Here is a 23,756-nt window from a genome sequence, read left to right as displayed (position 1 = left end):
TATTTCACTGGAGGAATTAAAATGGGACACCTTGTATATATACATGTACGTACACACTTGTCTAAGAAGTCACATTTTTCTCTGAATTTTCAGATCTAGATATTTAGAGGAATTTCACATAATCTGTCTTAATCATATTTGTGAATGTTTAGAAGAATGTCTAAAAATTCAGACATTTTTGAAAATTCTGTCAATGAGGAAAATTCAGACATTTTGGCAAGAAATTAAAAAAATAACTGCAGATAAAATTATCCGAATTTTCAAACAAAATCTTCAGAGGAATGTCTGAAAATTTAGGCATTCTTTTAAACTTGCCAAAACTCTGATGATTAAGACAGATTGTTTGAAATTATTCAGACATTTTGGCAAGAAATTAAAAAAATAACAGATAAAATTGTGCCCGAATTTTCAGACAGAATCTTCAGAGGAGTGTCTGAAAATTTAAACATTCTTCAAAACTTAAAAAACTCTGATGATTAAGACAGATTGTCTGACAAATTACGTTCAGACACTTAGATCAGACAAAAATGTGTCTGAATTCTTAGGCAATTTTTGACAGTGATAGTGCAATTGCTGCACTCTTCTCTGCTGGGGTAAAACATGAAAGCGCTTGGTGTGCGCGATTCGTGCGGATCGTTTGATGAGTGCCGACCGTAACAGCTCCTCACGTACAATCTAAGTCGGGTCAAACCGGACTGACAACCGTTCTGCCTGTGAACGGAAGACGCTCTGGCATAGCCAATGAATTCGTCTGCGACCGAATGGTAATGTTACTGCGTGCGGTCCTTATGTCGACAACAGAGAAAGAGAGGAGGAAGAGCGAGATAAGGGGTCAAGAGGGAGACGGAGAACGAAAGGTCGACATAGAGAAGGAGAGAGAAGGCAAAGGTAAGAGAAGTAAGAGAGAGAAGGAAGGTACGCACGCGTACGCACGAAACGTCGTACGTGTGGTACCGTAGCACATACGACAGTTTGCAATTTATTGTCTGGACTTCAATTTGCCAAGTGAGTGGCCGTGGGCGCTACCGCCGCTTCCGACGGATATTCGGCGTCGAAAATTGCCAATTGTCTCAATGGAACTCGATTCGTATTGTACACCAACGTTTATGCCGCAACAGCATGCGCGCGCTCGCGAGCGAACGTGCGTGCGTGCACGCATGTATTATAACAATACGCGTGAGGTCCTTCGGTAAAGCCGACGACGCCGCGAACCCCTCCGACTTTCGCAGAAGCGTCAATCAGTGGGGATTTCTACGATAAGTCGTTTCTGCCGCACAGCCACCATGGCAAATTTATGTCGTGGAAGATGATTGCATTGACACACGGAAGAATAAGGGTTGATTCCAAGGGAGAAAAAAGAATTACTGAATTTGTCATTTTTTTTTTCTTAAGGGGATACCCAAGTACCGAGCAGCAAAACATTTGTTTTCAGGGGAATACTTTTTTTCTAAAAGTTCACAAATATTCTTTCATGCAATTCTGAGAGGGGAAAAGTTATTTTATTTTATGTATATAAACTGCAACTTTTATACTAAGTAAATATATTGTTTTGTTAGATTAGGACTCGCTCGGTACTTCGGGTATCCCCTTAACAGAGAAAGTTTAACATTGATAAGAATTAGAAGTATTATTTGGTTATCGTGATAACAAAAAAAAAAAAATAAATAATTAATTAAATTATTTTTAAGATAATTATATATTAAATAAATAATGAAATAAAAAAAGTTAAATATCACTTAAATAAAAAAATAAATATTAAAAAATATTAAATAAATATTACTTTTAACATAATTATAGATTATTGCAATTTATGCACATATATTTTAAAAACTTTTTAATTCTATCTTATAATTGCTGTTGCATATCCAAGTTCTCGAAAGTAAAAAAATCGCTTGGTCACGAAATCGTAGTGCCTATCTGTTAGACGATGCAAGGACGGCCGATTCTGCCGGCTGTTAATCCGCGCGATTCCATCGACTTTATCCTCTCCCGATAGCGATTTACGTCTGGGATCCCCCCCGTCTGCCGTCCATGTCGAAATTAGCTAGTCAGCGCCCAGATTGATGAGGCGAGGACCGCCTCGCCGATGTTGAGGTCTTATGATACGCGCGGATCGGGCCCCCGTCCAATTAACCGCGGACATACTCGTCGAGGTGATATTCTTCGAGGGATTTCGTTCCCCATGTCCTTGAATGACGTTGTCATCGTCATCATGATCGTGTTCCCTCGAGATGTTTCCCAGGATAGCATCAATGATATAAATAATACTTTCTAGTGCGCATCTCGATATAGGATATAAATATTTATTGCTTATGTTAGATATCTGCTGGTATTTAAATAAGTATATGTATTCAGAGACATAAAACAAGAAATTTCTTATGTAAATGTCAGGATCGTCAAGACTTTGGAAGAAGAATGGCCGCAAACTTTAGACATTTTTTATTAAGTCTTTAGATTTGATTTTAGATTTTACTTACAAGAGTTTAAGAGCTAAAATCATTACATCCCAAGTTTTTCTATTTCGATTTTATCTGCTCCCTCTCTCATTTACCTGGAACCGCTTTCTTGATTTCATGAATAAGCTGATAATCGCAAACGAAATTTTGATTCGAGTGATGGAAGTGCCAATGAAAGGGAGGAAGAAGAGGAGGAGACGAAGAGAAGAAAAAGGGGAAGATGATGCAGAGGAGAGAAGACGGTGGGAAGGAAGTGCCGGGAAGGATAAAAGGCAACACACATATATACGCACACATATAAACACATAGCAGAAAGAAACGAGTACTACCGTCTGGTGGGTCTTTGTACTGATCGAGTCTCCATCTCTATCTTTCTCCTCCTTCTTTCTCTCTCTTTCTCTTCATCACTCCGAAAGCAGCGTCAGTAGGACAGGAACCGTCGCTGGATTGTCTGGGACCAGGCTGGACCAGCTTCTCCTCTCTTTCTCCTTCTTCCTCCGCGTGTGTAGTACGGCTAACGCGATGATAATGTCCGCCAACAGGAGATAGGGTCGCGGGATTTGTCGATAGAATTCCTGGGTAATTCCGTTCGCAACAGGCTGGTCTGGAAAAAAAAAAAAGAAAGAAAGAGAGACGAAGAATGAAAAACCCTCGGAGATAATAATCGCATGCAAAATCGTACGCGATTCCCGCGGAGCCACCCCTTTTCTCATCACCCTTTCCCTTGGCCTGTACAGTGCTTTCTCTCCTCGTCGTCTCGGAAACTTGTCAGTTCGTTAATGTCACAATCATGCTGTCACTAAAAAAAACACCAGTCTGAAAAGGCTCATTATGCAATTTACATCTCGACTTTTACGCGTACTTTTCTAAACAGAAGCAAATTATTTATTGCAATGTCGGTCGACATGTATAAAAAATGCTTTTGTCCCATAAATAAGGGCTCTGAGAGATCGCGAAGCCGAGGAATGATTAAGCGCAGCCAGCATGAAACGATAATGATTAGTTACTTCGGCATCGACAATCGATGGAAGGAATGAAAGTCTAACTTGTTAATCACTGCTATTTGTATTGCCTTGCAACAGGTAATATATAATATGACGTACTTGAAAAGTACTGACGTCAACCAATTAATTTCGAGACGAAAGAAACATTTTAATGTTCGTGAAAAGTGCATCTAACAAGCAAAGGTATTGAAAGTGTCCCCCTTCAATTTTAATGCGCTTTGAATATGTTGTAGTCTAAGTCAAAATTTTTTATGTAATTTAAAACTGCATAATCAGATTTTTCTAAAATGTCATATTTTTTTAAATCCTCTCTCCGCCCTTTATTTTTTAAAAAATTTGATTATGCAACTTTAACGTACACTAAAAATCATGAAACTTTTATGGAAAACTTCTTTTTTATATCCCTTAACGTTTCGACGGTATTTGTTAAAAAATATAAAAACCGATTTTTCTCACGAGGGTGTTTCACTCCCTTAACAGCCGTATGGGCACGTATAAAAAAAATACATGTCTCCTATTTGGATCTAGACACCAACATATTCAAAGCACATTAAAATCGGAGGGGGACACTTCCATATCTTTCCTTATTAAGTTGAATAATAATTCACTTTTTTAAAATTATTCTTATTATCTTTTTAATATAGTGATTTACAAAGATTCATCTTTTTCATAATTAGATTTTAAAACAGATATTTGCACATTGAGTTATAAGAATAAAATGGAGTATAAATGTTTTTGGTTTTATTTATCGTAGCTAATGCTTGGAAAAATGCAGATAAAAATATTTAAAATATTAAAGTACATATTCACTAATGTTAGTAAAAAGGAAGGATTTTTTATAAGAGTTTAGAAAAAAAATAGAAATTTGTACAAGATATCGCAAAATTTCAAAGTACAAATTATACACTATTATTTTAGACACATATAATTAAGAAATATAAATAAATTATATAAATATAAACAGATCCTTTTGTTCTCAACTTGTATTGTACCAAAAACATTTCTTTATGTGATTTATTCTCTTAAAAAATTGTTTATATATTTATAATGTATACTTTTATATTTACAATTATTCTATACATATGCTTCTTATATTAATAATATAAATGATATTTAAAAACAGAAAAATGAAGGCTAAAAGTCAATTAAAAATGGCGATAAAAATATGACGAAAATAGCAAAATTTTGATTTCTTCTACGAATAGCAATGCAAACGCATTGAACGTGTGAAATGTTTTGATAAATACCATGGTACCCCATGTGCATCCCAGGGACCGAAACGTGAATCCTTGCGCCGGCGCGTAGCAGGTCGCTCTTTTGGCATAACAGGCGGCCCGCATCCTGTATATTTTTACGAGGCCCTTCTGAGAATCGAAATGCACCGTATGGGTGAAACAGCTGAGAGACCGAATGATAAGACGACAGTCAGTCGTTGGGATTTTAGTAGGATTGCCATCCTACTTATCGGTTTTTCTTGTCAAACTGCATTTTTGACCTCCGTTAATTCATACCGATATTTCAAAGATTCATTCACAAAGAATATTGATCTTCAAATATACCTATCATTTCTCTTCATTAAATATGCTTTTCTCCTCTTTTATTAAAATAAGATAAAATTTAAAAGAATCTGATTTTCTCTCTTTATAACTTTATGATGGAGTTGTCTTAACATTTTTCACATTTTATGTCATGTATGTCAGCACTAATTTCATTTTAGTGCGATTGTCATGCAACCAATAATCTCACATGACATTAGAAGATAGATGATAATTTTTGTCAATCTTTGTTCGAAGGCATTAGATAAGCAAGAATCGAGATAAGTAAAATATCTTAATTTCGCTTCGCTTGTCGCTGATTATGCTCGTTTAAAATCGCCGAAAAATACGTACGCGCGCATTTCTTCGGTATTTATACACAATGACTTTATGGGATACACGTATATGCGTTGCGCCCTTATGCGGTAAGAACAAGTATTTCTTCGCGGCGGTAATGCTTTCTCGAAAACGCTTTGTAATTATGCCGTTCGTGTCGATATACTGCGTGACTTGAGGTTAGCCCCGGTGGCACCACAAAAACGCTCTTCATTATACGGCTATTCTCTTGAAATGCTTCGTTATCACGAACGTCAAGCCTGTATCTTGCGCGAACACGCATTTACAAGTGCAAATGTCAAAAATCAAGAAGATGCAAAATTAAAGATTTCACGTCTCCGATTTTATATCATTGATTGCCTAACTATGTCGAATAATTCCCTTTGCACGAGAGCTGTATGTATGTGCAGGAAAAATTCTAAATGTATGAAATATTAAAGATGATGACAGAAGAGGAGAGAAAAAGAGAGAAAGGGGAGGGGGGGGAGAAAAAAATTTGTCTATTTCTTTAATTACTTTTTGTACATATTTAAAATTTTATTAATTATTTTTTGTAGTTTTTTCAGCAAGAACTAAACGATTAATAAATTTCATAATATTCTTCTATTAATAATATATTAAAATATATTTATTAATTAAATTACAATTTAAATTTAAGAGTATTTTAATTAAGATTAATTATGTTTTATTCTAATTTAATTATATGTTTTTTGTTATTAAGTAGATTTTTCAAGATTTTTATTAGAATTTACTTTGTTGTAGAAATCTGTAGATATATATTACAACTGTTATACAAATAAAGAAGATTAGATGACAATATTTATTTTTTATATTCATAAGAAGATACAAATATACCTTTATCTAACCGAGAAATAATACACGGTAATATATGCATAAAAAAATAAGCCTGCGCTCGCACTTGGAATATCAAATTATTCGCGTTCGATCAAACCTCACTCTCGTTTCTGTTAAACCACCGAGTTTGGATTACGGACGTTCTATATAACATATGATCGCACGGTGGCGACCACGACATATAACCGTTTTGACACCTCGTTCCACCTCGATCGAGAAGAACGCCTTCGGCCGTGACTTCGACCTCCGATAATTACGGTAATTTAATTAGAAGTCATCTGGCGAGACGTCAGCTACGCGTATACCACGTGCCTTATGTCATGTCTTATTGAAATAGTCCCGTTCTTTCCGTTTGCGCCGGATTCGGAAAACGGATGGTCGGCCGCCTTATGTTGAAGACGGTTATCACCATGGGACGTGCAGTCTGTCGCTTGTTAAAGCGATGTTGTCTTGATGATATGCATTAACCAGCCGGGTATTACTCTCTTTGCAAAAATTAACTCTAAAATATACTAGTTTTTTTCCTTTAATTTATCTAACTTCTGATTCAAATAGTATTAAAGCGAAGCCTTTTTTTCTTAAATATACATTTGTATTTACTCTTTATTACATATGCCTTTATGAAAAAGATTACTCCTTAATTATATATATATGTTCTGACGAAATGCTTTTGCCGAGAATAAAAATCCTGAATGTCACCCCTGTTAGAAAAAAAAAAGATTAAAGTCCTCCAGTTATATAATATGTACGTACGAATTTACGTTCCAAATTACTGTGCTTGTATTGCATTTGACACTTTTCAAAAGCTCTCGTCCTCACGCATTCGTATGCTGCCGGCACCTTCTTATCGAGGAAAGCGAGAAAAGGGAGGGAGAAAACAGCGTTTGCGAGAAAGATGCAGAAGAAAGTGTGCGCGTGCCAGGCACACCTGCATATTAGAGTAGGGGGTTTAACACGGGGGTACTTGGGGACACACCTGGCGACCGTCTATCGTCTATAATGTAATAGTATTTCATGATATAAGGAACGTGCGCGCGGCAGAGGGGGAGGGGAGTAAAGGAAAACGAGCGAGCAGAAAAGAAGGTAACGCGCGGTTAAACGCTCCGGGGAACGCGAAGGGCGAGTAGCAGCGACAACAGTTGACGTCTCGAATCGATAAAATCGGCCCCGTGGACGTAACGATCGTTCTTGTACTAAAATGTGCCCTCGCGGCACCTGGTCTTACATTAGTCTCGAGGCGACGCTATGGGGAGGCTTGATTTCAAATGTCGAAAGTAGGACTTACGCAACGAGACTTGCGTATGATTCGACAAAAATTAATTTGCCGAATATACAGGGTGTCCCATTTTAATTCCTCCAGTGAAATATCTCGAAAAATATGGAAAATTCGAAAAAAATATTTCAGACAAAAGTAGGGTGCCATTTAAAAAAATTGAGGTGACCTTCAAATGACTCTTCAAGGTCAGACCAATGGTACCATCTTATGGCCCCCTCGAAACCATACAACTTTTGCCTGAAACATTTTTCTCTCGCAGGCTTGGTTTTCGAGATATTCGACTGGAGGAATTAAAATGGGACACCCTGTATAAATCACAGGTAGCTTTCCTTAAATCAAGTAAATAAAGTAAAAGTCGGTATTTTTTATTTTTTTTTTTCTAATATCTATTTAACTGACCGACATTGTCAGAGGTCTTTAGATTTATAAGAAAAAATTATTTTTGTATAAATGTAGGTGTTTTATTTATAAGTTTAAATCAAAACTTAATATTACTGCAATATTTAAAATTCAATGTAATCTTATAATAAAAGTTACTCTTTAAATATATAAACACATATCATTTTCGTTTTATTTATAAGCTTAAATTAAAACTTATAATTATTACTGCGATATTTAAAATTCAATATAATTGTCTTATTAAAGAAAAAACCGTTTGAAATTTATCGAAGAAAAAGAAAACAAAAATTGGAAGCAAATGCCGGATTTCTGAGACAGTTGTACAAACTGATCATGTGCAATATGTTGGCTGTCGCTTTTATTGAGTATGGTCCGATAAATTTCTCGATCAAGAGTCACTCGTACGATATGGACCAACGATGACGCGGTGACAAAAGCGTGGAACAACAAAAGTCCGCGTAGCCCGTGCCCGCGAAATAAAAGACCGGTGGCAGCTGCCGACTTTATTTGAGATCGCCTTCTTGGGGTGAAATTGAAAGCTAAGAAAGTCTCTTTTGGGGGTTTGAAAGCGCGAGAGTTGATGAATGTCGCGAATTTGTTCGCAATCTGTGATTGATTATTAACTACAAAAATCTAGTCCAAATAAATTTAACAATTTTCACTTCTTCATAGAAATCTGTATCTAGTAAATTTATTATTTAATTTACTCCCTATTTAGTAAATTTATACTTTCTTGAGACGGCATTTAGTGTTATTTAATCATAATTACAGCAATATTTAATTGCGGCAATATTTTTTCTTTATTGCAAAAGTATATGAAGTATCGAAAAAGTTGGAATTAATTCGTGAGATTAATCCATCCTAAATTTTCCACCTCTAAAAAATTAATTCATAATTTTGTTATTGTTGTACAAAAAAAAAAAAAAAAAAAAAAATAAATAACGCTGCAATGTAAAATAATTGGAAAATATGCGCAGTAAATTGTGTCTTAAGGGTAGGTTTCTCATTTGAGAGAAATGCGACGCATACATCATAAAAGAACCGCCTCTTTAAATTAATCGCCTAATTTGTACGACGATCTGTACTTGCCGTATGTCGTATTGCGTACTTCAGGGAGGAGAAGGAAGGGCGAGTTCCTCTCCTTTTTTTTTCCCCCCCGCCGGGATACGTTACGCGTTCCGGTCAACCCCCTGGCTGCTGAAAAAATAATTTCAAACAAGCAGAAACGGCGACGGCGAAAGCGACAAGCCGAAAGACGTTACATATCGCACAAGGGTGATCCCTTAGCATGACAATAAGACATCTGCTTGGCACGAGCTCGTCGCGAAGGGTGCAAGCAAGTGGCGCAGCCAGCTCCGGCTAACCATCCTCAACGAAATCGGGCCCCGCGCCCCTTACTCGGGATAATCTTCGACGTTATTGCACCGCGCCGGGGGAAGAAGTGTACGTACAAGAAGAGGGTCCTTCGGCGACGCGACTCTCTTCTCCTCGCTCTGCTAACATCTGGCAGATTCTGAGTTCATCCATCTTAAACACGCCGTAACGACGTGACGTATCGATCGGGCCACTAAAGCATACACACACATGTACGAAAATCGAGTACTACTTGCGATTTGCCCGCGGTTTTTTCAACAATACACTAGCATATATGTATTACTCGCGACATATGTGGAATAGAATAGCTCAAGAGCATGGATATTATTTATATAATTTTTATTTTAATTTTTTTATTTTATTATTTTTTAACTGCTAGTATTTTGAAAATAGTTTTCTCTAATAAAAATTTCTTATATTCTTATATATTCTTATATTCTTATTATCTTATAAGATAATAATCCTTGTTAATCATAATTTTTCTTATTTTTATATCATAATATATTTTTATATTTCTTATCTTGAGAAAGAAGTCAATTTTTTTCCTCGAAATTTTGTCTCTAGAATATAATATTTCTAGTATTAATTTCTTATATTATAATATAGATTTTTTTTATAGATATCGTATGAGATTATAATATCTTGATATTTTATTTTTGTAAATTTTTATTTTAATATTTAATTTTATTGTTAGTGTATATTAGAAGGGATATAAATTTTCACTCCCTCTTCTATATGTAATATCGGAATTAATTAAGAAAATAATGAATAATGGTACGTGTTTCGCGATACTCATTGAGCCTTACGATTTATTCAATGGTGGCCGAGATAAAAAGCACGTCGGTAAAAAATCGCGGCGATCGATACATCACGCGGTATTCGAGGCTGTCGTCGAAAGTGCTTGAGAAAGCAATGGGAATGAAGTGGCATTTTTTGACACGTTGATGCACTACCGAACGCGGGGGATGATGATCAAATGATGCGGTTTATCTCCACCGCGGCAAAAGAAGAAGCGAAGCGGCATGTAAAGTAGCGAGAGGCAATTCGTCTCCGGGATAATAACGTTTCGTGTGTACGCGCACACGAACGCACAATTAATCAAATCCACGCCATATGGCCGCCCCGCGGCAATACGCGGGGATTCGAATTTTTCAATTTGTCGAAGAAACTTCTCTCGTCTCGAGAGAAGAACTTCTCCCATTGGCCGAAGGCTGATGTTCAATCCTCTCATGGGGATATGTATTCTCCCTCGCGTCCGTCACGAGGATAAAACGGGCGCGAGTCGTAGATTGCCACGATATCAGAGATACTCTGCGATATAAATTATGGTTTGCGAAAGAGAAGCTAATGTTGCGAAATTAAAGGCATAATACTTACACGATGTTGTCAGAAATTCGCCATAAATCGCAACTGCAGTCATATGATTCCTTCTTATTTGCGATTCTTCAAGACTCATGATAGAGAACTGAATAGAGTAATGAATTATCATAGAATTTATATATTCGCGATTTTATCCGAGATATTTATACATATATTCCGATTTTAAATATTACTAATTAATTTCTACTTCAGTGCAATATTGTGTATATAAACAGAATATATGTACATTTTTCGTGAAAGATTTACATATTAATGATTTTCATTAATTTCTTCTTTTTTTGTGCGCTTAACCGTTCCTTCATCATTTAATCGATCATCGCCGATAATTTATCTGTTTTCGCTCATCGTGACTTATACATTGGTTCTCTATGCTTATGTTCACATATTAACTAGCTTTACGAAAATATTATCTTTTTCCTATGTCATATATTTTATCAGTGTCTCGTTTATCCATTTATATGCGACTCGATCCTCTATAAACAGACAATTGAAACGAATAAAATGTGAAAAAAAATACACTTGGTTGACACGCGGCCAATAAATGGAATTTTAAAAAACTCATAAAAACTTGGTAATCTTATCCATAACCAAATCGCATTCAGATGGCTATTCATATTTAAAGCTAAATTTTCAAGACGACCGTGGACGCTCGGACGAATTGAGAGGCGGATATTATAAAGTATGGCGCTTTTGAGAGACGGACATTGAAGCGAGTATCGCGCGTGAAATTCTTTCCAAGAAACAGGATACAGGCCGAAACAGAAGGAGCGGTTCGGCTTGGACACAAAGCGGTTCGGTTTCGGTCGAGGAATGAATTGCTAGCGCGCGCGCGGAGCTCTTTCTGGCCTTGAAATGGGAATTTCTTGAATAATTCAAGCTCTAACATAAAAACTCGATTTGCTAAGACGAATCAAGGTGATACTTGTACTCTGCAATTATACAAGAATGGAAAACGTAAATCTACTAGGTTGTGGACGCGCCTTATAAATAAAACGGCAATCGACTTATCTAGGACAATTATAAATTTTTTATAAGCCGCATTGTACCTTGTCGCTGTTGTGATGTCTTGCAACATTGATTGCATCACAAGCTCGAGTAACTTATTTAATTAAATAACGAATCGCATGCCACGATAATCATGCAGATCAATTAACACTTGCGTGCGTGACGTTAACATATAATTACACATTTTTTAGATTACAATATGATCAACGAAATAAAATCTAAAATAGTATATTAAATAAACAATTATTTGAATTAAGTAAAATAAAAATACACTACGCAAAAAAATTAAAGGGCCACTTCCCCCCATATAAAAAAAGGCCAATTATCGAGTAGTTGCATGTTTCTTCAAAACAATCGGAATCAGATCAATAAAAAAGCGTTTTAAAGCTTCAAGTTTCTAATTAGTTTCAGAATTTTTAAATAAATTTCAATTTTTTTTAATCGATACAAAATTACATTGAAAGAAAGCGACGTCCATCGATTGAACAAATTTATCAAAAGTTTGTCGAAAAATAGCGAATTAAAAAAAAATTCTAGCACAATTTCATTAATTGAGTGTTAAAAAACAGAGTTTTAGCTTCAATTTCTTTTTTTAACGAATGTTCTATGATTTTTTTCGCCGAGATATTTATTATTAAAGCAAAATCGAGCTATTGGCTTTTAAAGGCTTATAACTAGTGAAAAAATAATCGTACAATAATCATTAAAAAAGCAATTTAAAGAGAAAAGTTAGCACCTTAGAATGTTTCTATCGTTTTTCAATTGTTATTCATTTTTAAAGCGTAATTGTTATTTAAAAATCAAGTAAAAATTGCATTTTTATCTTTTTTTATTTAAATCAATGAAAGTTAACAAAAAAAGCTAAAATTTTCAACAACTCTACAACATTTACAAGTAAAAAGCATTTCTGTTATTCATACAAAAGGCCGAAGTGTTAAGTTTTCTTTCTACATTTCGAAAATTTAAATTAATGATTATTGTATTATCATTTTTTCATTAGTTATAAACATTCAAAGTCAATAGTTCGATTTTGCTTTAATAATAAATATCTCGACGAAAAGAATCGTAGAATATTCGTTAAAAAAAAAAGAAATTAAAGCTAAAACTCTGCTTTTTAACACCCAATTAAATGAAATCGTGCTAGAATTTTTTTATAAATTCGGTATTCTTGGACAAACTTTTCAAAAATTTGTTCAATCGACGGTCTTCGCTTTCTTACAATGTAATTTTATAACGAATAGAAAGAATTGAAATTCATTCAAAGATTCTAAAACTAGAAACTTCAAGCTTCGAGACGCTTTTTCATTTATCTTATTCCGATTATTTTTAAGGAAATTGCAACTACTTGAAAATTGGCCTTAATTTTTTGGCTTAGTGCATAATAGAATAAATGTAACATATGTAAAACAACTAAATAAAACGAAAGGAGCACCAGAAATATGAAAAATTAGTGTACACGTACATTAAATATTATCTTACTCTGGTCTCTTAATCACCTTTGATTACCAAATCTATGGAGGATTTATATCAACTGCGTTTTATGTTGAGACAATGAAGACAACACGGACAATGTGCGTTGTCGAGGTGCACAATGTAATAAATTTTACTCGACAGACTCGATAACGCATTAATAAATAAATGATGAAGGTGCAAAAATAAAAATATACATTCACATTACGATTTTTCCGGTTAAGATACGACCACATTAATATGAAATATGAGCACGTATTTCGCAATTTTTTTAACGTGCGTTTGTGTTTTACGTTCAATAACCGTTTTATAATCCTTGAAAATAAAAACCTTTCAGTAGATACTTACTGGACATTTACTGAAATCAAAACGTCTAATTTGAACGAATTGACCTCAAGCGAAGCGCTTCTTCTGGAATATCTGTATTCCAGAAGAAGTAGCATTGTAGAAAATCTACATGATATTGCGATATTGAGTCCTTCAGACGCGCGATATGAATTTTAATGATACAAATGCAATCAGCAAATTATTCCACGAACACCAATTAAAATCGTTCACGCTCGAAATCCAAGACAGTTAGATCTACATTAGGATTACACGTAGGGTGTTCTCGTTCAATTTTAATTAATCCATGTTCTAAAATCAGAATACTATTCACGCCAATATAAATTCATGTGCTTGTTGAGTACATTGCTTCATTAAATATATTTGCTTTTGCACAAAAATCCTTATCATTTTATTTACATCATACACGATACGCGATAAAAACACGTGATGTAATTTAAAGTTTAATTTTGTTGTTGCAATAAATAAAGAGAGTTAACGTTTAAGAAATATTTTTACAATCTCTCCCTCATATTTTAAAATTTGTTTATAAAATCTTAATCGTCAATTTCTTTCATCATAGAAAAAAATACGATTTTTCTTATCTGGATATCTTTTTTCAGATAGACACGATATTTTTGATAAATATTTTTACTATTTATTTTTTTGCAATATTATATAAATATTTTATATACATTAAGGGAAAAAGTCATAAAAACTGTGTTCGACACATCGATATTATTAAAATATAAATAAAATATTTAATATAAAATTTATGTTAAGCGAACAAATAAATATTTGTAGTAATATTTTTTTTGTAAATGTTTCTCAAATAAATTTGCCAGGATATTGATTATGATAAATCTTATGATCTGTTAAATCTAAGATTAAAAAAATATTTATAAAATATCTTGATAAAGATTTATAAAACATTCAAATAATTATTATAAATATATAATTATAAATATTTTGTATATATTTTATAAATATTGTGTGTTGCCTGGGTTAGAACTTTATTGTTCACTTTCACTTTATCTTTAATTGTTATGTATGTAATTATAGTTATATAATTATTGACCAAAATTCGCACATTGTACTTTAATATTTGTCGATGACAAGTCGACGGCAAATTGTAATTCGAGCGTGCGACGCCCTGCTAGCCTTCGATTTCCGCTGGGAACGAGAAGCGAAACATTCGTTAACGAGATAAGCAAAGGACAGACAAATCATTAAGAAAGCGAAAGCCAGGCTACCCTGTTTTGCCTGAACCATTCGTTCGATCACGCGCTGATCGAGGATTTATTATATTCCAGAGAGAGAGAGAGAGAGAGAGAGAGAGAGAGAGAGAGAGAGAGAGAGAGAGAGAGAGAGAGAGAGAGAGAGAGAGAGAGAGAGAAAGGGGCGATCAAACGCGGAGTGGTCACAACTGTGATTCGATAATTTAATCTTCCGAGCTCAACAAGCCTTTGATAAGAGAATATTAATCGTCCCTGTTCCCGGGCCGCGTCGCTTTATCAACCGGAAGTATTGCTTTCTACCGATCAAATTTATAACCCAATTTCAAAATCATATGTTACATGATGTCGCATGAATAAAAATAATCGGATTTGTAACACTTCTCATGATGTGTGTGTCAACTTTTACGAATAAACATATGCGTAAAAACGTCACAACCGGAAATAGTGTATTATTTCTCACAGACAGTAAAAGACAAAATAAGAGGAGAAATGTTGAAACAGTCATAATTATATTATTAATATATAAATTAGTATGATTTAATGTTCAAAAAATTTTTATTTGCAAAATTTTTAAAATACTTTTATTATTTAAATAACAATTTTGCAATAATAAATAAATATAACACTAAAAGCCTTTAATAAACGATATATTTCAATAGTATTATTATTAATGTTACAACATATATATATATAGGGAAACGTGGGGTAGAACGGCCAACGTAAGCATTGAGCAAGTTTTCAACATATTAAAAAAAAATAAATCGATCTTTTTTTTTACTAAAAATATTCTTTGAAATATCCACTATAAGAAAAAACACAAGTTTATTATAAAATAATAGTTTAAATAGACGAGATTATTGATTTAGTAAAAGCCTAGGTTTTCGTGATATGCTTTTCATGCGGGGTATAATGGACTTCCTCCAAAACTTGTTTATTTCATTAACATTGATGTTTAAAACTTCTTAAAAGTTGTATATTATGATATGATATATAGAACATAAGAATATAGATCTGTATTTTTAAATGATAACTATAAATTAATAAATAGAAACAATTCTCTTGTAATAATAAATATTTTTCTCTTTAAAACATGGAAAAATATCCTTTAATGTAATAATTTTTAGTATTAATTTTGAAAGACAACATCTACATATACTCTCTTTCTTTCTCTAGTATAAAAATAAAAAGTACAACATTTCGTGGGCTAATATTTCATTAAGCCTCAAAACGTATTTATTTACTTTTGATCATATAAAAAATTATAATTCATCAATATTTACATAGACACAGTATGAAATTAATAAGAAAAGATCATTTTAAATGTATTTACGATAATAAAAAATAGAATTTTATCATTGTTTATCTTACGTAAATATATCGAAGAATTACAACTCAGTCACAGAGAGCACAGCAAGCGCATTAAATAATTTATAACAACTTTCAACTAAAAATATCGCGACCACTAATAACAGCACGCAGAAAGAGACACCTAATAGCAATAATTGCAACATATTTCATGACATGGTAGCATCTCTGTAAAAAGATATCGACTCTGCACCATTGTACCCCGCGATGCCGTTCTACCCCACGTTCCCCTATATATATATACACTACGTAAAAAAATTAAAAAGGCTACTTTCTTTCATATAAAAAAGGCCAATTTTCAAGTAGTTGTAACTTCCTTAAAAATAATCGGAATAAGATCAATAAAAAAGCATTTCAAAGCTTCAAGTTTCTAGTTTTTGAATCTTTAAATGAATTTCAATTCTTTCTATTCATTAGCAAATTACATTGTAAGAAAGCGATGTCCGTCGATTGAACAAATTTTTCAAAAGTTCATTCAAGAACACTGAATTAAAAAAAAATCCTAGCACGATTTCATTAACTAGTGAAAAAATAATCGTACAATAATCATTAATTTAAGTATTTGAAATGTACAGAAAAAATTTAACACTTTAGCCTTTTGTACGAGTAACTGGAATGCTTTTTACTTGTAAATGTTGTAGAGTTCATTAAAATTTTAATGTTTTTTCATTAATTTAATTTCATTGATTTAAATAAAAGAAAGATAAAAGTGCAATTTTTACTTGATTTTATATATTTTACTATATATATATATATATATATATATATATATATATATATATATATATGTATATAGCATGTATGTATATATGCATAGATTATTTCATTTTTAATTTTATTTTCACACTATATTTAAAAATAATCTTTATTTTTTATCGTACTGTTTGGATTGGCAAGAACGACTTGAATTCTTCAATCGACAAAAACGTTTGTTCAACAAGAATTTAAATGCCTAACAGAATATTATGCAATTTCAGGCTCACTCACGCATAGTGAACAAGTCGGCGTTTTTCACAACATTTCCGCCTCCCAGACAGGACACTTTGCGCGTATAATATAAAGGCGTAAGCAGAAAAAAGAGCACAACCGGCAGCATCGGGAAGGCGTAGCGGCTTAAATTCACGTGACACTCACTTACGATCGACGTCGTGTGTCGTGCACACGTATATCGTCGGGGAATGTGCACTTCGTTACACATTCTGGCCGCTCGTGTCACCATCCAGGCCAGCTGCTCCTCCTGTTTTGTCATTGAAGCAGATCCGTTCTTTACTGATCGATTTAAACGAGCGCTTCAAAAAAATTCGTTAAATTATCGATACACTCTAGATTTTTTATCGATAATTAATTTTAATCGATAATTTTGCGTTTTATCTGTACAAGATTTTATATATTTATTTTACAAATGAAATTTTATTATTGTTAAATAATTATTACATATTAATTTGCTATATAAATACAATATGTATTTATTTATTGAATTATTTTTATATATATTGTAGCTTTAATGTAGCTGTAAACTGGAATTCAGTTCAATATCAGGAGTTTAAAATGACTAATCTATAAATTTATAATAATAATAATAAACAATATCTTAATATAACTAACATTGCATTTCAGTCAAGCAACGATTAGTTTGATCAATTTTTACAGTATTATGTTATTTTCTAATATATTAGAAAAAGAGAAAGAGAGAGAGAGAGAGAAAGAGAGAATTGAAGGAAATATTGATTTTTACAGTTGAAAATAAATCTACAAAAATTTGTCGCATCATTAACATGCGTAAGTAATGACTGTCCATAATTTAATAATTACAAATATAAACGTAATAAATTACTAATACGTGAAACATCAATCTTATTCGGCACAAATGACAAACGCTCGGTAAATCTCTCTCTTTCTCTCTCTCTCTCTCTCTCTCTCTCTCTCTCGTTCATCATTTATCCTTGCTCAGCGATATATTGGCGAGACTCGCGGAATTTCAAGCTTCCAAGTACCTGCCGCGAGGCCGCGGCTCCGAGAATTTATACGCCGTGTGACCGCGGGTTCACAACTATCCTTTTAACCCCCGCGTCGCTTTAACTCGCGCCGGCTTATTACGTCTTCTGCATGACAGCACGCGTGTGTATTCACACGTGTGCGTGACGTTGGTTAAACGACGCTTAAGTTACGCATCGTCCGTAGGCGACGTGGAATGCAACGCGAGACAATTCACAAGCGATACAAGTAAATTCCGGCGAAGTCTCATTGCGTTTTATGCATCACCTCCAGCTTACACTGTATATCGAGAAATTTTTATAATTCCCACCTAAATAGTTTAGAAATATGCGTTTTATCATAATTCCTTATGTTAAGTATATTTGAATGTGAAAAAGATTGAAGTATGAATTTTAAGTACCTACTGAACCCTTTATGAATCTTAAATATTTTTGATTACCAATTTCGAATGATCTTAATATTAAAGCAAGTATTTATCTGTTTTCAGTTCGACTTCTATCTAGGGTTCAACGACTTCTGAAGTATACAGAGGTCTTCCGCTGTTCTCGTTTCGTGCTTTAAGAAAAATACAATATGTTGTACTGTGTTTATAGAGTTAAAGATGTGTATAGAGAAAAAAATGCGCTCACGGCACGGTTTTATCTTGCCTTTTGATTTATGCTAACGACTATTTGCCGAATGTAAGATAAGAGGATGGTAAAAGGGCAGGGACAGTCGTGTCATTATTACCAAAGCAATGGAATTTAGATGCACTGACGTAACTATAATGAGCTAACTTTGAATACATCTCGCATCACAAATAACAATCGATTGAGTGATGCAAATAATGGAATGTCACGTGTATCGACCGTTTATTAATAACGTTACGGAAAAAAAAAATAATTTATATGTATAATTTTACAATATAATATAAAATATATCTTATAATTTATTTTATAATTAAAAAAGTATTTATATCGCCTCTTTTTTTTAAGCAACGGCTACACCTTGATGTTGGTGGGAGGGTTCAGTATCCGAAAGATTTATTTTAAAGGGGAGGCTAAGTATACCCAAACGGTTTTAAACAGTCTTTAAAGACGAATTCGGGAGTGTCGTGCGTAAGTTTTTATTGTATCGTGGACGGTTTGTGGCGTCTTAATTAGTTCAAGAATACCGTGCAAAGTATCGCGCTTTCGTTTTTATCATGCCGCGTAAAAAAAAAACATAACAAACTACACATTTTGGCGAGTGAGTGCAACGAACCGTGACAACCTGAGAGGACGAAGCCTGGGAGACATCGAGCGAAGGCGAAGCAACCTTGGGTATATAATTTATTATCTATATATCATATTTTTATTATTTGCAAACACATTTATTCTCGTTTATTCGACTAGCTTATTTTATTTAGATGATTTCAATAAAATTAAATAAAATTGTAGAAAAGAAACTTTTTTACATTTTACAAAAGTTTAAATTTAAGAAGAACAAAATGATTATTTATTCAGAAATTATAAGTATTAATTATTTCGTCAATTTCTTTCTTTTGTTTATTATTATACGTATCGAATGTAAAATGTTGATCTGAATTTAATTCATAGCAGCGTCCAAAATAATTAATTATTACACTATTTGAAGAAAATATAATTTTGAGCGCTACTGTAAATTGAATTCTATATTTGAATGTTACAGAGCAAACGCGTTGATTGAGTGACAAATTTATTTTATATTATAGTATTTAATTTAATTTAATTTTATAGTAAAAAACGCCAATATATACATACATAGGTATATGTGGGTGTATACATGTGTCTTAATTTTTTAAACTTCTATTTTTGTTGCATAAATTTAAATACAGAAAGATTTTTTATTAATTAATACATTTTATTAATAAATAGATTTTTAAGAATAATTTTCTTAGACATATATCCAGTTCAAATAACTGTTTTTATCACGGGATGCAAAGTAAGCCGATATGACGACACATCAATTGATTTGATTTATTTTGTAATCTCTTCCTTACCCTGCCCCGACCCCCCACCTCCACCCCGGTATCAAAATACTGTACTTCTTGCTCCAGTCACGCCTTTAGGACCAACAGGCGAGCAGGCGAGAGATAGTTAATCGTCTTTGTTACTCGTACCATCCATTGAATTCCATATCAGGGTAACAAGGCACGATGCCGACCTCTAATCATCCGTAGGGATTTACTGCCTATGAGCAGCTTCATCCAGCCCCTCGGAGACTCCGCATCCCCTCCCCCTCCTCCCTTGTTCTGGTCTGACTATAATCACAGTGAGACTTTGGCGAATAGCCTTATTTCGCGATAGCGTTGGTCTGGGTTTCAAGAGGCGCCGAAATTTTTTTTGCGAGCTCAATTCTCGATTAACTTTTTTTAGTAATCTCACTGCGTATCGTGTGTATACATGACATACGCACATTGATAGAAAATCATTAACTTTATTATTAATAACGATTGAGTAACATTCTCATTCGAATATTTTATTATTATTCCGATTTGATTAAAAATATATACAGTAAATATATTTGAAAAATAACATATAGTCGTACACATAAATGTGCATTACCGATTTAACGTTAATTTAAGAAATTAATTTTTTAAGAAATTTTTTTTTTATTTTTTAAAATATTGATTTTTTATCAAAATAAAAATTATGTAATATAATTAACTGTAAATATCAATTTCGAAAAAACTAAAATACATAATATATGTTGTCAAAAAATTATAATATAGTACATACCTTTCAAAGAAAAATATACAGGGTATCCTAAAACATGTAAATTTTTTTAAGGGTAGAGTCTCTGGAGGCAATTTGGAGACGATTTTTCCTCAGCGAAAATGTTGAAGGAAGCTCATTTTTTGCAAGCTTTCAATTTTTGCTATTACAGATCTTTGTAACTAGCAATAAACTTTAAATTAATTAAAATAATTAAAATTTATATTAAAATAAACTTCACTTAAAATTAACTGAAAAATATAGTTCTATTAATTTTTTAACTCTATAAAGTTTAATTTATGAAAAGCTCTTCTTTTTTAATCGTGTCTTATACATACTCGAAAATTATTAATGCCTCTATACTTCCACTGCGGAAAAATTGTCTCCAAATTAGCCAGAACATCTGCTCTTAAAAAAAAATTTGGAGGTTTTGGAACACCCTCTATACAATAGAAATAGATACAATATCGCGACTTTCTTTACTAGACACTTTCGTTCTCCTCTTTCGCGCACGCTTAGAAAGTACAATATAATCGCGTGATTAATAAAAGAGAGCGAGAAAATGTGCGAAGGTCGTCGATGCGATATTTTAAAGTCTGGATTATGCAGCGTTAATTCGAGCCGAATCCCAAGGTGTTCTTACAGCAATCGGCCATGTCGACCGCGCCGAACGATTTGTCCAGGTGGCTTTATCGAGGCCGCGCTGTACACGTCGTTTGAATTATGACAAGACAAAATAAAGATATTGGTGGACCACGGTGGTGGAGAGATCTTGCATAGCGAGAAGCGATGAGAGAAGAATGCGGTCTGTCCCGAATTGGTGGGCCGATAGTTGCGCTTCGCGCTTGATGATGCACTGGCTCGTGTATATCTGTGTGTATATGTGCGTATGTGTGTTCCTACAGCGCCACGTGTGTCATCCATTTTTCTGACGTTCCTTAAAATTTGTCGGCCTAAGCTTGGGTTGCTATAACGAATCCGTTTGGCGACGTCACTTAACGAATCCCGATTCTTCTTGAATCCTGATCGTCTTGGATCGGATGTCCCCTTTAATGGATGCGTCTGAATTGCAAGGCCTGAACCGTTTTTTGTGCAATTTTACGTAAGAAAGCTTATAGATTGAAAAGAACTGACCAAAGGAAGGAAAAACATTCAACGAACCTGACATGTTGAATAAAGACATTAACACAATCTCTCTCTTAATTATTTGTGTTATAATTAATTTATTACTTTTATCTCTGAATCACAAAAAGAACTCTTTTAACCCTTTGAGTCACGAATTTTTCTAATTGTCAGTATTTTACAAAATTTGGTATATAAGGTTTTGGGGTTGCTGATTACGAATCCGTTACGAATCCGATTTACGAATACATTTTATGGAGATTTTCAAAACTTTACTTCCGTCATATTGGATCTCTATATTAAATTTTGGAAATTAAATTTTTCTTCCTTTAGATTCAGATTTTGCGATCTAAAAACACCTTCAGAGAAAAAATTTAAAAAAGAATGCAACTGTTACTTTTAATTTAGAACAGAAAATATTGTTTTTTATATATTTTTTATCAAAAAAAGGATTTAACAAAAACAACGCGGTGGAAAATTTTAAAAAAATTCTGAAAAATATTTTAGAGTGTACTAAGATTATCAAAAAATTGCCGTATTTATTGTCATAAAATAGATTAGTAGAAAATGCATTTTTTCGTAAAAAAGTACTAATTTTGACTGTTTGTTTATATATGGTATTTTTACAATTAACAATTAATGACTGTTCATATTTTTTTACACTTATTAATGTTCTAGAGACTCTGTAGAAACAAAAAATCCGGTATTTGTTGATAAAAAAGTAATTAAAACAATAAAAAACTACGAGAAAAAGGTGGGTCTCTGGGTGACCCGCTGTGACTCAAAGGGTTAAGTTAAAATATCCCTAAGAATTACAAAAGCATTTTTTGTAGAAATTAGAAGACATCTTTGCGCGATTTCCGGTCGGAAAGAGAAATAATTGTCGATTAAAATCAAGTGTTTTAAAAAGTAAAAAAAAAAAAAACAGCAAAAAAAGGAATATTAAAAGGAATATGTACGTAATTCCCTCGCAAGCAGCAAATCGCGAATGAAAGGAATTTCTCGGCTACTCCCATTAGTTTCTCTTTTTTCCTCTCCTCCTCTTCTTCTTCCTTTCCCTCTTAGTGATTGCGGCTACAGCGCGCCACGAATGCCCCACCGACAGAAACGAAATCGAAAGGTTGAGGGGTCAGAGCAGGAGGCTCCACCTCCGGCTATATCTACGTACACCTACGCATCGTATAGTGCCACGCACAGTAAACACACGCATTTGACGTTACACACGTGCGCACACATTCGCTCGCGCGCACGTGGCACGTCCACATGTGCGGGTAAATATGCTACTCCAGTCTACTTATCCTAGTATATTCAGTATAGTCTTTGCAAGTGCCTATGTTTCTATAGATGTCAAAGCAAATTTTCATATAAACGTTAAAATGGAGAAAAAGTTTATAATTCTACAAGTTTGATGAAATATGGAATATTATTTTTTTATCACAAAGTGACAGAAAAAGCTTTAAATTTACATTTCTTTTTGTTTCGTTAATTATTGTAAAACCGGCGTGCAAACAGAATGAGATCGTATATGATACGAAGGCACCAGTCACAAAATACGGTCGCGATTATTGGATAAATGCTCCCACCGGAGCAGCTCGTTAAGTATTTTTTACGAGCTCGCGAAAGCGCGCGAAATATACCTCTTACGGAAACGAGCAAACCGCTACAATAAATCGGACGTAATAAGCCGATTAAAATTCCATCCGGAGAATATTAATGAGACGATGATAGCCGTGCAAACAAGACTCAAATTGAATTCGTTGCAATTATTTCGAGTTGTCGTAATACTTTTTATGGCATGCAACAAGCGTTATTCGGCTGCGTCAAAATTTCATAAATCTATACATCTCGAAATTAATGAATTTAGATTAGAATTTGTATAATTTAATCTCAAAATCACTAATATTCTCT

Source organism: Anoplolepis gracilipes, chromosome 4 (genome assembly GCF_047496725.1).
Source record: "Anoplolepis gracilipes chromosome 4, ASM4749672v1, whole genome shotgun sequence".
NCBI lineage: Eukaryota > Metazoa > Arthropoda > Insecta > Hymenoptera > Formicidae > Anoplolepis > Anoplolepis gracilipes.
This window is presented reverse-complemented; position numbering follows the sequence as displayed.